Genomic DNA, 15,521 nt, shown 5'->3' with positions numbered 1-15,521 from the left:
TGCACCTGCTGTCCTTTGAGGGGTATCCTTCCTTGAGGGTTTCCTGTCCTTAACTGACCCGTGGCCAGGGTTTGGTTTCCACACCTTTCTAGGTAAATATTGCTCTGAAAACTCTTTAAATCTTGCACCTTCTAAATTTCTGACTTTTGCTTTAATAAAGTTCATCATTGCATATGTTATATTTTCCATGCCTTTCTGCAACTATTGAAAGTTAATTACATATTTTTCCGTGAGGTTTTGTTCCTATGTCTTCTCACTGGTTAGAAATTATATTTTGCATTGCAGTCTGTAATTTTATGATATGGTCTAGAACTTCATTACCTAGATTGTTCAAAGGCCCATTCACCTTAAGTGAAGCGTGCTACTCTTTATAGGCCCTCCCATAGTTATTCATGCATAAAATGTCCATGCTTAAACATTTCTGAGATTTTATAATATTTCCCATCTGCATTTCATATTACATTTGAATGATTACCCTGTCATTATTTCTTTATGCCTATATGATTTATGTTATCTTGGTTATTGATTGCCTTATTTTACTGTACCTCATGCAAGAAAATATTGAATTTAGATAAACATTTTAAAACTTCCAGTTGTCCGTGGTCATTTAAACAGTATTTGAATGTTATTGGTTGGGTTTGTATTTTGCTGCCTTTCTTTTACAGCTAGCTCCCTGATTCATTGTGGTCATTAGGTACCCGCATCGGTGGATGGTAAGTCGGGTGCACTGAAAATTATTAGCAGGGAACACACACACACAACTTGGTAGAGCTCGTGAAGTCACCTGATCGATGTATATGGTGATTTGAAAAGTATATGGGCCCTGAAGCCGGAAACGGCGAAAACTATTGGTCGGGTGGCCTCGCGCGCTCTATCACTTGCAAGGTTATCTGATTTGCTTGTATGTTAAAAAAAGATACTTTCAACACCTGTTTTTTATTTTTTTTATTTTAAACCATTTATTAATTGAAATACAAATTTCAGTAAGCACAAGTACACTGTAGTGAAGAACGGACAGTGTCAAAGCTCTTAATACACTGAACAATTCCACATTGCATGTTGATTCGACATTACTAGAAGGTCATTTAAGGAAAAATTAGCCAGCAAACGTTTACTTTAGGTTCTCTGCAAATATTTTGGCCTGGTTGATCTGAACGGTTTCTTAAATGGACAGAATGGAAAGAATATTTTTTTAATTATATTGAAACTGTGGATTCTGATGGGAAAATGTCTGCTCACAACAAGAAACGCATTTTGTTACACTCCTTAGGTCCTCAGGGACTTATAATGTAAAATCAAATGAGCAAACCAGTGGTTGGTGGGGGTGATAGTAATGTTTTAATTGTTGCTCTTACAAATCAAATACTTTGCTCCGAAAGCGTGCATAGTCATCACACGCTTTAAGTTTTTTAAAAGGAAACAGCTTAAAGCAGAATCTATAGATGATTATGTGAACAGGTTGAAGAACCTAGCCACTAATTGTGTGTTTGGTGTGCTATTGGAAGGTTTAGTTAGGGATCAGGTGGTTATGCATGCTTATCATCCTGCTATTCAGGAGCGTTTAAGAGATGCCTGTTTAGATGACATTCTTGCTATTGTTAATAAAGCTAAAACATCTAGCAGATGTGCCAATGATTTGAAAACAGAGACAATGGTAAGTGATACTGTAGCCAAGATAAGAGTGAGCGCTAAACCAAATTTTAGCAGTAAGCAAAGATATGTGGGAGGAGTCGCTACAGGTCAAACAGAGAACCACCTAAATGTTAAAGATGTGGAAGTCTAGAGCATTTGGCTTTTGCAAAATCTTGTCCAGCAAGAATAGCCAAATGCAGTTCTTGTGGTATTGTTGGATATTCCACAAAGGTATGCAGGAGAAGATCTAAGTCTGTGAAATGTGTTCAAGATGATATGGACTCAGATGGTGATATTAGCAGTAATGATGAGCATGTTTCGAAATTTACCTCTACGATGAAAAAGAAGTTACTTTTTATTCCAAGTCTGTTTTATTTTCAGATGTTAACACTCGTAACAGAGTTATGTAAACACAGCATTAAGCTTACAACCCTAAACAGGGCCGGCCCCGGAAGGAAACAGCATCAGGTCCTTAGGGCCTGCATAAAAAGGCAATTGTTACACAGCGTCTTGCCTACAACCCCACCGGGGCCGGCCGCGTGACATGACGTAAGCTGTTGCATCTATTCAGCGGACAAATAACCCAGATCCCCGGATCATTAGCAAGTAAAAAACAGGCAGCTAGCCCAACATTGAAGGACTGCCCAATGGGGCTCAGTAGTCATATGTAAACAAAGAATCAAATAAAAGAAAGAGAGAAGGGAAGAGGAGGATAATAGGAGTACAAGAAAAGAAAGGGACAGTAAAGGCAAAGTTAGTGTATGCTAGAATGGGGGGGGCAACATGGGAAGCATCCCGGAAACATCCTGATAAGATTAATGAAGCAGCATCAAAACCTAAGGAAATTTACCAGATCGCAAAAAAACTGCTAAAACTCCCAGACAAGCCGCCAGATCCTCTGACCGCACAAACTCGTTGCAATGAACAGGCCGACTATTTTTACAATAAAATAGCCACGATCTACTCCTCCTTCCCCTCATCCCCCACTCCCTATCGGCACAACAGTATACCAGACCCACCCCTCCTACTTCCCTGGAAACCTTCCCTCCTCTGCAGTCTACCAATCTAGAATCCATAATACTACAAGTCAAGTCTGGATCCCCTAGTGACCCAGCTCCAGCTCGCTTCCTAAAAACCATTACCCCCAACATCCTCCCCACTATTCTGAACCTAATCAACAACTCTCTTTCAGTAGGGCTGGTTCCCCCAAAGTGGAAACAAGCTATAGTGAAGGCTCTCCGGAAGAAATCCAATCTAGACCCGATGAATCCGGGGAACTACCGCCCGATCTCTTTGCTACCATGGATGACTAAAATCGCGGAAAAATACGTAAACCAATGCCTGACAGAATTCTTGGAAACTAACAACTCTCTGGACACCTCTCAGACTGGGTTCCGCCCCATGCACGGAACGGAATCTGCTTTATTAGCAGTAACAGAAGAAGCTAGAAAAATCGTGGATCAGGGCAGCACTGCGGCCATCATTTTACTTGACCTCAGTGCCGCCTTCGACACTGTAAATCATGACATCTTATGCCACAGAATGTCAGAGCTAGGGATAACTTCTTCCACTGCTGCGACCTGGCTACACTCCTTTCTTTCTAACCGCTCCTTCCGTGTCTGTGAGGGCAATACCACCTCGCCCAGTAAACCACTTAGTTGTGGGGTTCCTCAGGGTTCGTCCTTGAGACCCACACTATTTAACATTTACATGCTTCCCCTTGCAGAAATATTACGCCCTTTTGGCGTTCAAGTCGTGTCTTACGCAGACGACACGCAATTGGTGGTTACCCTGACTCATCCCTCCTCTTACTCCAGCGATCTCAGAGGCTTCATGGAAGCAGTATGCACCTGGATGAGCCAGTCCTATCTGAAGCTGAACGGCGACAAAACAGAGCTAATGGTGCTGGGTAACTCCCCCCAAAAATCCATCGATTCTCTGTGGCCGCCAGCACTAGGCCCCGCACCCCCAGCCATGAATTCCATCAAGAGCCTGGGCATCTGGCTGGACAACGCACTAACCTTCGGCCACCAAGCAACCAAACTAGCAGCCACCTGTATAGGTATTATGAGACTCATACGAAAGATCCTACCGCTCCTCCCCTTCAAGGCCAGACAGATCTTGTTCCAGGGTCTCATCCTCTCCCGGCTAGACTTCGGAAATGCCCCCTACCTAGGAGCCCCCGAATCCACCCTAACAAAACTGCAGGTTATCCAAAACTGCGCGGCTCGTACTCTCCTACGCATCCCCAGACGGCAATCAGTGAAATCCGAATTAAGAGCCCTTCACTGGCAGCCAGTAAAGGATAGAGTCAACTTTAAAAGCATGTGCATCGCCCACCGTGCTTACTGGAGGAAAGGAGCAACCCTGAATCACACCTTAATCACTCCTTACCACCCCAACAGGCAGCTGAGGTCGACCCTCGCCTTTCAAGTCATCATTCCTAGGTTCAAAAAAGAAAGAAGTGGTGGAAGAATGTTCTCAACAAACGCGGCCAGGCTTTGGAACTCCCTCCCACTTTCTATTCGATCTGAACCTAACATCCTGCTTTTCCGTAGAAAATTAAAAACCTTTTTCTTCAGGAGATAACCTCGACCCGCGCCACCCACTTGTATTCTGTTAAAGCGCTAGGACGCCTGTGTGTAGCTATTGCGCTATATAAAAATGTATTCCATTCCATCCTGTGTCCCTGGGGATATCTAAGTGAGCAGTCTGTCGGGGTCTGGAGAAGCGACAGCATCATCGAAGGGTTCTGAGCCTGGTAGGCATGTGGCGTGCGCGTTCTATAGAGCAAAGATATCTTACTGGAGGCTGCCAGACCGCCCCAAAACGTCGCGTGCTTGTAGTTGCGCTGTGAGAAGTTCCATCAATATGACATGCCACAGCCTTACAAACCAGGCTGCTATGGGTGGGGCTTCGGTTCTCTTCCAGTGTAGGGCTATAAGCTGCTTGGCCGCTCCCAGCATTTGGAGCGCCAGGATCCAGTCACTGCGGGTGAGTGCCTTAAGGCTGGCAGGCTTGCTGCCAAGTAGGACCGTGCTCACGGCTTCAGGCAGGGGAAACCCCAACCCCCCTCTAATGTGGCTAAGAACCTCCTTCCAGAAGACGTTCAAGATTGGGCAAGCCCACCAGATATGAATAAAATCCCCGGGTGCAGACTGACACCTCCAGCACAGGGGAGAGACCTTTTTTTTTTTGCAGAGTTTTATATATGCGGAGTAGTGTGGCTCACTGGTTAGAGGCGGCAGACCCGAGAGCAGAGGACGGCCCGGGACCAGGGTTCGATTCCCGACGCGGCAGGTTTCTGGACCAGGGTCAGCGGACTCGATAATTCTCTCGCCTCGGTGCCCACTCTGATCAGCGATCACACTCGGCAACTCTGGGCACTAGCTTGCCTCATCTTCACTAACGGCCCCACCAGACCGCCGGGGATGCCTGGTCTCACCCTGGAGATACCCATTAAGGGACCATCTCTCAGGGAAGCCAGGAAGGGTTTCGCAGCGGTCGAAGCGCGGAGGTACCCCTTCGGGAGTGATTCCAGCGCTATATAAGCACATAATTAATTAATTAATATAGCGCGAACTAGACCCAAACCGAATCGGGTATCAGAGCGCTTTACATAGCACCTGTTACGTTACATGAGGACAGACACACATTCATTTTAGGCACAGGGAGATTACGTGGTTTGCCCAGAATCACAGGAGGTTTTGGCGTCGTTACCGAGACTCGAACCCAGATCCCCAGGTCCGAGGTCGAGCGCCCTAGCCGTTAGGCCAACTCCTCTCCCTCTACCTTGGGAAACATCTTGTGGAGGAGCTGGGTAGTACCACTGGGTCAAGAGTTTGTAAGCGTTTTCCCTTTGTGGGATGCTTCAATATATCTTGGGGATATCTTGCCAAACTCTATTCCACTGCGAGGACTCAAGATCCGCTCCGATCGCCAACTGCCACTGACATTGGTATGGGTGAGAGGGTATAGTCGGTGGGTGTTGTAGGATGTGATAGATCAGCCCTTTTAGTCCCCCAAGGGAGCGCGCCAACCTCTCGAAAGGGGTGAATTTGCGCGTGGCTACCAGGTACATTCCCCCTTCAGAGACCCAGTGTCGCAGTTGTGTATACTGCAGTCTCGCCTCCAGTGGTGCCCAAAACTCCTCCCGACAGTGGTCAAAAGTTTTGAGTACGCCCCCCTCGAATAGGTCGCAGATCACCCTGCAATCTCCTTGCGTCCATTTGTCAAATGCACGACTTTGGTGAGCCGGCGGGAAGTGCGGGTTCCCTGCTATAGGGGTATGCGGGGATGGAAACGTGGTAAGGCCCTTGGACACGACCACGCTATCCCACATGTCCAAGACTGTCTTCGTGGGCACCGCCAAGTAAGCGCTTTTAGAGCGAGCCGCACGGTGCAGCCATGCTAGGTCCCAGATGGTTCTCCCTGTTACTGCCCGGCCATATGCAGCCATCCCTTCTCGCTCTCTCGTGCTTCCCACTCCACCACAAAATCGAGGTGAGAGTCCCAATAATAGCGTACTAGGTTAGGGCAGGCTGGTCCCTCCCTATCCCGCTGCGTCATGAGGAGCTTCTGAGAGAATCGGGGCCGCTTTCCGCCCCATATGAAGGTCGTAAGGTCTCGTTGTAGACCTCGTATACATTGTAGCGGGATCGGAGTGGGGAGGCATTGAAACACATATAGGATTTTGGGAAGGATCAACATCTTGACGGCATTAAGCCTACCCAACCACGACAGCATCAGAGGCTTCCACCTCCGTAGGTCTTCCAGGACCGCTTTTCGACATTCCCGCCAGTTCACCGATGACCACGTGTTTAAAGAGGGGGTTAGGAGAAGGCCCAGGTAGTGAACATGGTGTTTGGCCCACTGATATGGCTCGGCATCTCTCAAAGAAGGTATCTCCTCTTTCGGGATGGTGAGATTAAGGGGCCAAGATTTATCATGGTTGATCTTGAGGCCAGAGGCCTTCTCGAAGAGACAGAGCACTCTGTGAAGGGCCGGGAGAGACTCCCGCGGGCGTGTAAGAGTGAGGATAAGGTCGTCTGCAAAGAGCGCCACCTTGTTGTCCCGACCACCATGGATAACGCCGTGGATATCTGGCTCTCTGAAGATCATCTCCGCAAGGGGCTCTACTGCGAGAGCAAACAACAGGGGCGATGAAGGGCACCCCTGCCTTGTGCCCCTATGGATAGAGAGAGGCGTCGTGAGCTGACCATTGAACCGAATTTTGGCCAGTGGCCCTACATACGGGGCCATGACCCTCGTGATCATCTTCGGGACCCAGCCCAAACTTTTTGAGTATCGCCCAAAGGAAGGTCCAGTCCACCCAGTCAAAAGCCTTCTCCGCATCCAGCGACAGAAGGGAAACAACCTTTACAACGCAACTTTTACAACGAACTACCATTACAACGAAACTTTTACAACGCAAAAACTTTTACAACGCATACCATTTCAACGCAGGATTTTACAACGCAAGTACCTTTACAACGCATACCATTACAACGTAAGTATTGGTAAGTATATAATTATTTTTAAAATATTATATGTTTGGGTTTTTGGGTAAAGGGGTATTTTTAGGGTTCAGGGTCAGTTTTCAGTTTTTGGGTAAAGGGGTATTTTTAGGGTTCAGGGTCAGTTTTCAGTTTTTGGGTAAAGGGGTATTTTTAGGGTTCAGGGTCAGTTTTCAGTTTTTAGGTAAAGGGGTATTTTTAGGGTTCAGGGTCAGTTTTCAGTTTTTGGGTAAAGGGGTATTTTTAGGGTTCAGGGTCAGTTTTCAGTTTTTGGGTAAAGGGGTATTTTTAGGGTTCAGGGTCAGTTTTCAGTTTTTGGGTAAAGGGGTATTTTTAGGGTTCAGGGTCAGTTTTCAGTTTTTGGGTAAAGGGGTATTTTTAGGGTTCAGGGTCAGTTTTCAGTTTTTGGGTAAAGGGGTATTTTTAGGGTTCAGGGTCAGTTTTGGGTTTTTGGGTAAAGGGATATTTTTAGGGTTCAGGGACAGTTTTGGGTTTTTGGGGTACAGGGTTAATTTGTAAAAATAAAATAAAATTATATTTAAATTAAATTAATTAAATGTAATTAAATAAAAATTAATTATATTTTAATAATTTAAATTAATTTAAATTAAAAAAAATATTTTTAGGGTTCAGGGTCAGTTTTGGGTTTTTGGGGTACAGGGTTAATTTGTAAAAATAAATTAAAATTATATTTAAATTAAATTAATTAAAATTTAATTATATTTTAATAATTTAAAATAATTTATATTAAAAAAAATATTATATACTTACCAATATTTACGTTGTAATGGTATGCGTTGTAAAGGTACTTGCGTTGTAAAATCTTGCGTTGTAATGGTATGCGTTGTAAAAGTTTTTGCGTTGTAAAAAATTCAGTGTAATGGTAGTCGTTGTAAAAGTATGCGTTGTAACGTCATACATCCGCGACAGAAGGCAGGCCGGGATTTTCTAATGGTGTACCTTCCCCACAAGGTGCGTGAGCTTACGCACATTGTCCGCTCCCTGCCGATATCGGATGAAGCCGGCCTGATCCGGGTCTACAAGCCCCAGCATATAGGGATCTAGATAAGGCCGAAGCTGGGCCTGAAACGCACGATAAAAAGACAGGTTTAGACTATCCGGCCCTGGTGTTTTCCCCAAAGGGAGATCCCTCATTGCTGCTGTTATCTCCTCCTCGAGAATGGGGTCCTCCAGCGCCGCTGCACACACTGGAGGCAGTGGTGTCCCCTTGTAGCTGTTTAGGACAGCCGCAATTGCGTCCGCCCGGGGGGTCTCCCTCCGATACAGGGCGGTGTAGTAGTCCCTAAAGGCCTTGCGTTTGTCCCTCTCCGAAATAGCCCTATTCCCATCTGGGAGCTGGACATTAGCGATGTGGGCCTTGGCCACACATGCTCTCAACCTACCCGCCAGCAGGCGGCCCACCTTATCTCCTCCCTCAAAGTATCTCGGTTTCAGTGCCAGAAGGGAGTGCTCTGCCTTGTTGGTACAGAGAAGCCTGAGTTGCCCTCTTAGGTTGGCGAGCCTCCTTCTGGACTCTATGGAAGATCCCTCCCGATCTTGCTGCTCAGCGCTCTTTATGTCCTTCGTCAAGCTATCCTCCAACTTACCAGCCTCGCGCCTCCATGCGATTGTTAGGGAGGGGATGTGGCCCCGGATTGTGGCCTTGAAAGCGTCCCATACCACAGAGAAGGACGTCTCCGGGATGTCATTACTAGTGAAATAAGAGTCAATGGCCTCCCGGATGCTTTCAACATCAGCTGAGTCTCGGAGGATACTCGGTGGCAGACACCAACGCGCCTCCCGAGTGGGGCAAGCGGTCGGGTCCTGCAAGAGCAGCTCAACATGGGCGTGATCGGACAACGAGATATCCGACATGGAGGCTCCGAGTATGTCCCGCACCAGCTCGTGCAAGGTAAATAAGACATCTATACGGGAATATGACCGGTGAGCATGAGAGTAAAATGAGTAGTCCCTCAGCCCCGGGCAGTGGTAGCGCCACGCGTCGATCAGCCCCATCTCCGTTATCTGTGTGCGCAACGCAGAGGAGATGGCCCCGGCTCCGCTGAACGAGGCATCGCTACGGTCCATGTCCGGATCCCAAACTAAGTTAAAGTCCCCTCCCAGTATCAAGGATGAGGCACCACATGGAATCTGCTCCCGTAAAAGCGTCTGGAGGTATCTATCCTGCATCTGATTGGGCGCATATACATTGCATAAAGTGAACTGATGCCTCCCATACTCACCGTGACTTTAAGGAATTGTCCATCCCCACCCTGAAAGGGCTTAGTGTCCCCCCGCCTAAAGCCAGCCCTGCACAATATGGCCACACCCGCCGTTTTAGTGTCAGCCGCATCCCAGAACTGAAGGGGATACTTAGGATGTGCCATGCGCTTCATGTCCGCCTGCAGCAGGTGAGTTTCCTGTAGGAATATGATGTCAGGGCTTTGCTGCAGGAGATAGCGCCATGTTTGCCTACGCTTGTTGGGAGAGTTTAAGCCCTTAACATTGAGTGTTAAGATACGTAAGGGCCTGGGTACGGTAGCAGTCATGCTGTGTAACAATCGGGGCCCACCCACGCCCCCCACTCTCGCCATTGTAAGGGAATGATGAACACAGGGGTAACCCCCCCCACCCTCATCTGTCCAGGAGAATGCGGCCACCCAAATCCAGCCCCAGCACACACTGAGAAAAGAAGATAGGGACGAAAGAGAGCCAGGAAAGAACCAGAAGAAGAAGAGAAAATCAAAAATTCCAGAGGTTGCCGGTCAGCGACACATATCAACAAAGGCCAACAGGGCCAGAATATACTGTCCCAATCACAGAGCATCCTCTACCCAAGGCTTTGGACGCACTCAGAGATGTCACTCTCTAGGGAACAGCTCGGGGGAGACCTACAGGTGTCTCAGAAACTAGCATCCCAGAACCCTGTACCCCCACCGCCCGACCAGGAGCTGTGTACCCTAGACAGTCTCGCTGTGTGTACTTGCAAGCTTATGTGATTTGCTCGTATGTTAAAAAAAGATACTCTCAACACCTCTTTTTGATTGATTGTGAAGCATTGTAAGAAGATGTATTAGCGACCAATCACTTTCCTTGCGCAGATTTTGAAAAACATTTGATTGGCTGTTGTGTGGTTACGTGTACCTTCCTCATGGTAATTTTGATTGGCTTATTTTGTATATGTGTACGATACACTTACCATGTATGTAGCCCATTTTGTGATGCACTTTATTTTACAATGCGTTTCAAAAACTAGTTGTGGTAGGGTGTTTTTAACTTAAAGTGTGTAGTCTGCTTACGAGTTTGTTTACTGTAAAGGTATTTAAAAATATGCACAAGTTTTCAAAATATTTTTATTGAGTCTTTTATATTCATCATATGGGTGAAATGCAAATTTTTATTTTTCATTTATTGGTGCCACGCCTTGGAACACATTTCTTTTATTTTATCATAAGCAGTCATTTCTTAAGTTTACATTATATAAGTGTTGCCCCATCATTTTTTTAAAATGTTTGGGCTTTTTTTGCTTTCAGATAAAGTAGAATAGAAGTGCTACGAGAAACACTCCCTCACTCCTCCCACTTTTAAGTCACGTTTTTCAGTTGACAAGTGTTCTCATTTGCACTGTTTTAGTGCGTCACGTGTTTATGTAAACGTGCCTCTTTCCATACTTTTTACCTTTCGTATAATTTCTAAAATGTTTTATTTAAACTCGTTTTTATTATTAAAGCATTTTGTAGGAGGGGGGCTTCGATGAGAAAGTGGCGCAAGGGGTTTGTAAATCTGGAACACAGTGTTTTGTTTTACTTTGCTTTCCGTTCTGTCTTGTAGAGGATCCAGGGTAAATATAACAGATTTTGTACAGCTAGTACCTTTCAACTCTACCACCAAACAGCTTTCTGCCTGTTACCAAAGTAACAGTTCATGGAATAGTTTAGTGAGCACAGAGGTTAGAAGTTCACCACACTATGTTTCTAATAGAAATAGTTACTTAGTGGAGTTTTAAATTTTTTCCATAGGAACCGTTAGTGGTAGAAGTCAGTGGAAAATATAATAAAAATACTAGCAGGGGTTCGCTGGGGGTCCTCACAGTCCCGGGGCTTCACTCATATTGGAAGGGGGTGCAGTAGGCTGTGGAAATTATATTGGGAAAACAACAATGCGGCTTATTGCGTCTTTTCTTTAATATAATGTGGAATAATGTTTATTTATTAGGCAGTGTTCACTTTGTTACAGATACAGTCACTTTGTTACAGGCAATCTATTAATATGTAGGACGGCGTGTTCTGTATGTGTGCGTGATACAAATGTAACATTTAATTGGCTAGCGTGTTCTAACAACAATCTTAATGTTCATTTGGGTGTGAACTATTGAAAGTAGAAGTATTTTCTGTGATTCATTTGTGCTCGGGAGAGTTGCAAGGACATGTAATTGGCTTTCATGTTATATGGAGGACTTTCCAGAGCTTTCTGTTGGTTGGTTGTGAAATATTGAAAGTAAAAGTGTTGTCAGCCATTCATTTCCGCTCTGCGGAGTAGGAGGGACATCTGATTGGCTGACGTGTTTTAAGGAGGAGTTTCCTAAGCTTAATGTTTATTGGCTGTAAACTGTTGAAAGTGAAAGTGTTGCTAGCGATTCCTTCCTGTTTGCGGAGTATTAGGGTAACGTGTTCCAAGCGGGACCTTACGAAGGTTAATGCTCAGTGGCTGTGAAGTATTAAAAGTAGAGGTTTTGGCAGTCATTCCCTCCTCCTCTGCGGAATAACATGGACATTGTGGAATGGTTGACTGTTGTCAGTGATTTTGTGACGCATTTCCAAAGGAGTATGTGAAACAAAAGTCGTAGAGGGCAGGTTAGGAACACTATTAACTCTGTACAATGCTCATAAGCTGGTGGAGAGGGTTTATGAGGGAATTTTTTTTTTCATATGTTTCAAGGGTCATTTATATAATTACCGTTTGGTGTATAAATCACGGAGGAAAAATGACAGTGTGTTGCGCTGTTTTTTTTAATCAATTTTGCGGGTGACATACTTTTTAGGAGTACTATTTACTTATAATGTGGTGCTTACTTTTCTGATGGGGAGGTGTGGTTGCGCAGCAAAAAATTAAATCTAGGTTTGAAACAGTTTTTATTAAGCAATTACAAAAAACTTTCTTCAGAAACTGTCACTGTATATATGAAAGGGGTGAGAATTAAAAATGGAATTTCAAAAAATATCAGTTAAGCGTGGCCACACCCTCCTTTTTTCTGCTACAGTTTGTAAAAGTGTTGCCCCATATTGTTCATAATGCAAGAGGGCATCAGTTACTCTTAGATAAAGTAGAATAGAATTGCTACAGCAAACACTCCCGCACTACATTATCTGAGGTCAAGAGAACAAGTAAAAAACAGTTAAATACAAGTGACTTCATATTACATAGAAATGTATGCATTATTATTTTTCAAATTTGTATTCTGTAGAATGCAGAACGTTCTGTTGTAGTGCTTAGAGGTTGCACACTGTTCTGCTAACAAATCACATAGTCACTTAAGAATATATAATATGGTACTCTTATAATATACAGTACTGGTCCTATATATTCTTTAGGGCATGGGTACTCACAAACTTTCTCTCGGGGGCCAAATTGAAAGTGTGGTTTGTGGCCGAGGGCTGCACCAGTGGGGGCGGGGTCAGTGGGGGCTGGGTCAGTGGGGGCCGGGCTAGAGGGGGAAAAAATCACTGCATTTCAAAACATTACTAGACAATGCTGTATTTCCAAAGCAGTTGTAACTACATGGAGCACATGTTCTTAATGCTGTCTGCCATTTGAGGACATATCAGTCGGCAAATCATTTGGCAATTGGTGGGCATAGAAACACAAATACACATATGCCCCTCAAATAGCAGAGCCAGTGCACATTGAGGATAACGAAGGTATGTGTGGCTTGACATTTATATTTAGGGCAAAACTAGCTGGCAAGCAAGTGAGGGATGTCTCTTTACTGCCTTTCCACTGTTCTCTCTTCTTCATCTTTATCCACCTCTCTTATTCTCTCCTGTTCCCTTTTCTCTCAACTAATCACTTCTTTCACATTCCCTCCCTTGCTCTCCTAATCCCTTCTTCTCTCGCTTATTCCTTTCTTCTCTCTCATGTTCCTTCCCTTTCTCTCCTATTCCCCAATTACCTTTGCTGTTCACTCATTTTTACTCTGTTTCCCCCTTCCACCTCGAGCTGTTTTCTCTTCCCCCTTGCTTCTCCTCTATTGTCTTTGCTTCCTTTCTTTGCCCTCATTTTGTGTCTCCTGTTCTTGCCATACCTTTTGAGTTCCCTTTTATTCCCCGATTTCCTAGTTCCATTTGCGCCCAGATGGCAATGACAATTGTTTCTATAGATCTCTATCGCATGCAAACACTGCGTGTGTGTCGTGCTCTGGCAGGCTGGGATGGGTTTAGCAGCGGCTAGGGACAGGATTCATAAAGCACTGTGTGTAGAGTTTAAAACAGCTCCAGATCTGCTGCACTCGTATTGTGTTATGACTAGAAACAAATTAAAATGAAAACGCAAAGGGGTCATCAACAAACCTCCCCCTCCCCGCCGTCTGCGGGAGGAACGAAAAAGTGTGCTGAATTCAGAAATTGAGTTTTTCTTCACCTAGGTATGGCGTGAAAATGCAGCCATTCATCTCCCGCCGACAAGCAATATTTTACATTACAAACTAACTGCACATACAATTTGTGGCCACTCGTGGACGGCGGCACGCGGCGGGTGCCTCTCACCACAAGGTTTTGCATTAACACAGTGCAGATTATCTCCTGTGTTCAGAGAACAACTTTAACACGCTTAGTGAGGGGTCAGAGGCCAGCGAGGTGAGGCGCATGGTAAAAATCGTACACATTGTAATACAATCAAATAATGTAACTGAACGTGGTTCTTTTTTCACTCACTCACACCCCCTCCCCCTCGTGAGAATGGAAGGGCCACTTTAAGTTTTTAATTTCAGGTCGATTTCCAGCAGTTCACATTCCTTGTAATCCCCCAGGAGAGCGCAGCGCTCAGAGGAGGGGGCACGCGCACTCTCTCGACCCCCAGCAATGCATTGATGATGACTTCAGTGGATTCCTGGGCCCTGAGAAGAATGGATGTGAAATCAAATCACTCGTAAAGGCAACTTGTCTGAAAGTAGATCTCAAATAACAGACACAGCAGAATTCACCTAAATATCTGTCAGAAAGTGGCTGTACAACCCTTCTCTTTGACCTTCGACTTTGCTGACTGTTTTAGATTTTTTTTCTACACTCATCGTCAAAACCTGAAAATTGAACAGTGAATATCTGCGTTGGTGTCTTTGTTATATCATTTTTAATTTTGAAGAGCATTTCCCGCCACTGTCGTCCTCCTGAACTACGGGCTTTTTGCAGAGTACATTTTCAGATAGCTCATGGACTTGATATACAGAGTCAAATGTGCAGGTTTTTACTTACTTTTTTCCCCCAATGATTGTGTGTAGTTATGCCAGTACCACTGTTTCCTTGTTCCATAAGCTTTTCACTTAGAGGGGCAGCGGGCTGCGGGGACGTCGACTTCGTCACGGACACAGGAAGCTTTAAAAGTCAGCTGTGACAGCGCTAGTTACAGCTGACTTTAAAGGGTCTGTGCTTCGCGCCGTGTGTGACGTCTCTGAAACTCAGTCCAATCAGAGGTAATGCATAAACAGAGAAGATGGTCGCAGGAGCAAACGTTGTGAATGCGCATTGAATACGTATTCACTACGTATGCTCCTGCGTTCGGCCATCTTCTCTGTTTACAGGTAGGAACTCCTACTCATCCACGAGTATGTGTATGACTCGCATGGCTAAGAGGTCCGCCTGGCCTTCACTGGCGCCCCGCCACTGGCCCGCGGGCCGTACTATGAGTACCCCTGCTTTAGGGAGAAGGTGAATAGCAACCGCAAGTAAGAATAGAAATTATAAAATAACATTCAGAAATGTAGGGTTTATCAAATATTTTAAGTAACAAAGTATGCATGATAGCTATATTTTTTATTGTGCAATTTCATAAAATATGTTTCTTGAAAACGAAATATATACAGATATATTACAGATGGCGCTGAAAAATCTCTGATTCCTCTTCTGTAACGATAGGACAATCTATTACAATATAACAATTGATACCATTGTTGCAGTAAAAAGAAAAGGAAAGTAAAGTTATCTATTTATCAGAACATCCATAATGAAATACTTTAGAGAGGTAATTATTTACTAAACTTCTTTTCTCCGGGAGGTGAAAAAGTTTGATCTTCGTGGCGACGGGTCATAAACTCCTCTGAGATCAAGACTGTGAGAATTATAATATATATATATATATTCATTGAAAAAACCATAGGTTTCA

Source organism: Lissotriton helveticus, chromosome 3_1 (genome assembly GCF_964261635.1).
Source record: "Lissotriton helveticus chromosome 3_1, aLisHel1.1, whole genome shotgun sequence".
NCBI lineage: Eukaryota > Metazoa > Chordata > Amphibia > Caudata > Salamandridae > Lissotriton > Lissotriton helveticus.
This window is presented reverse-complemented; position numbering follows the sequence as displayed.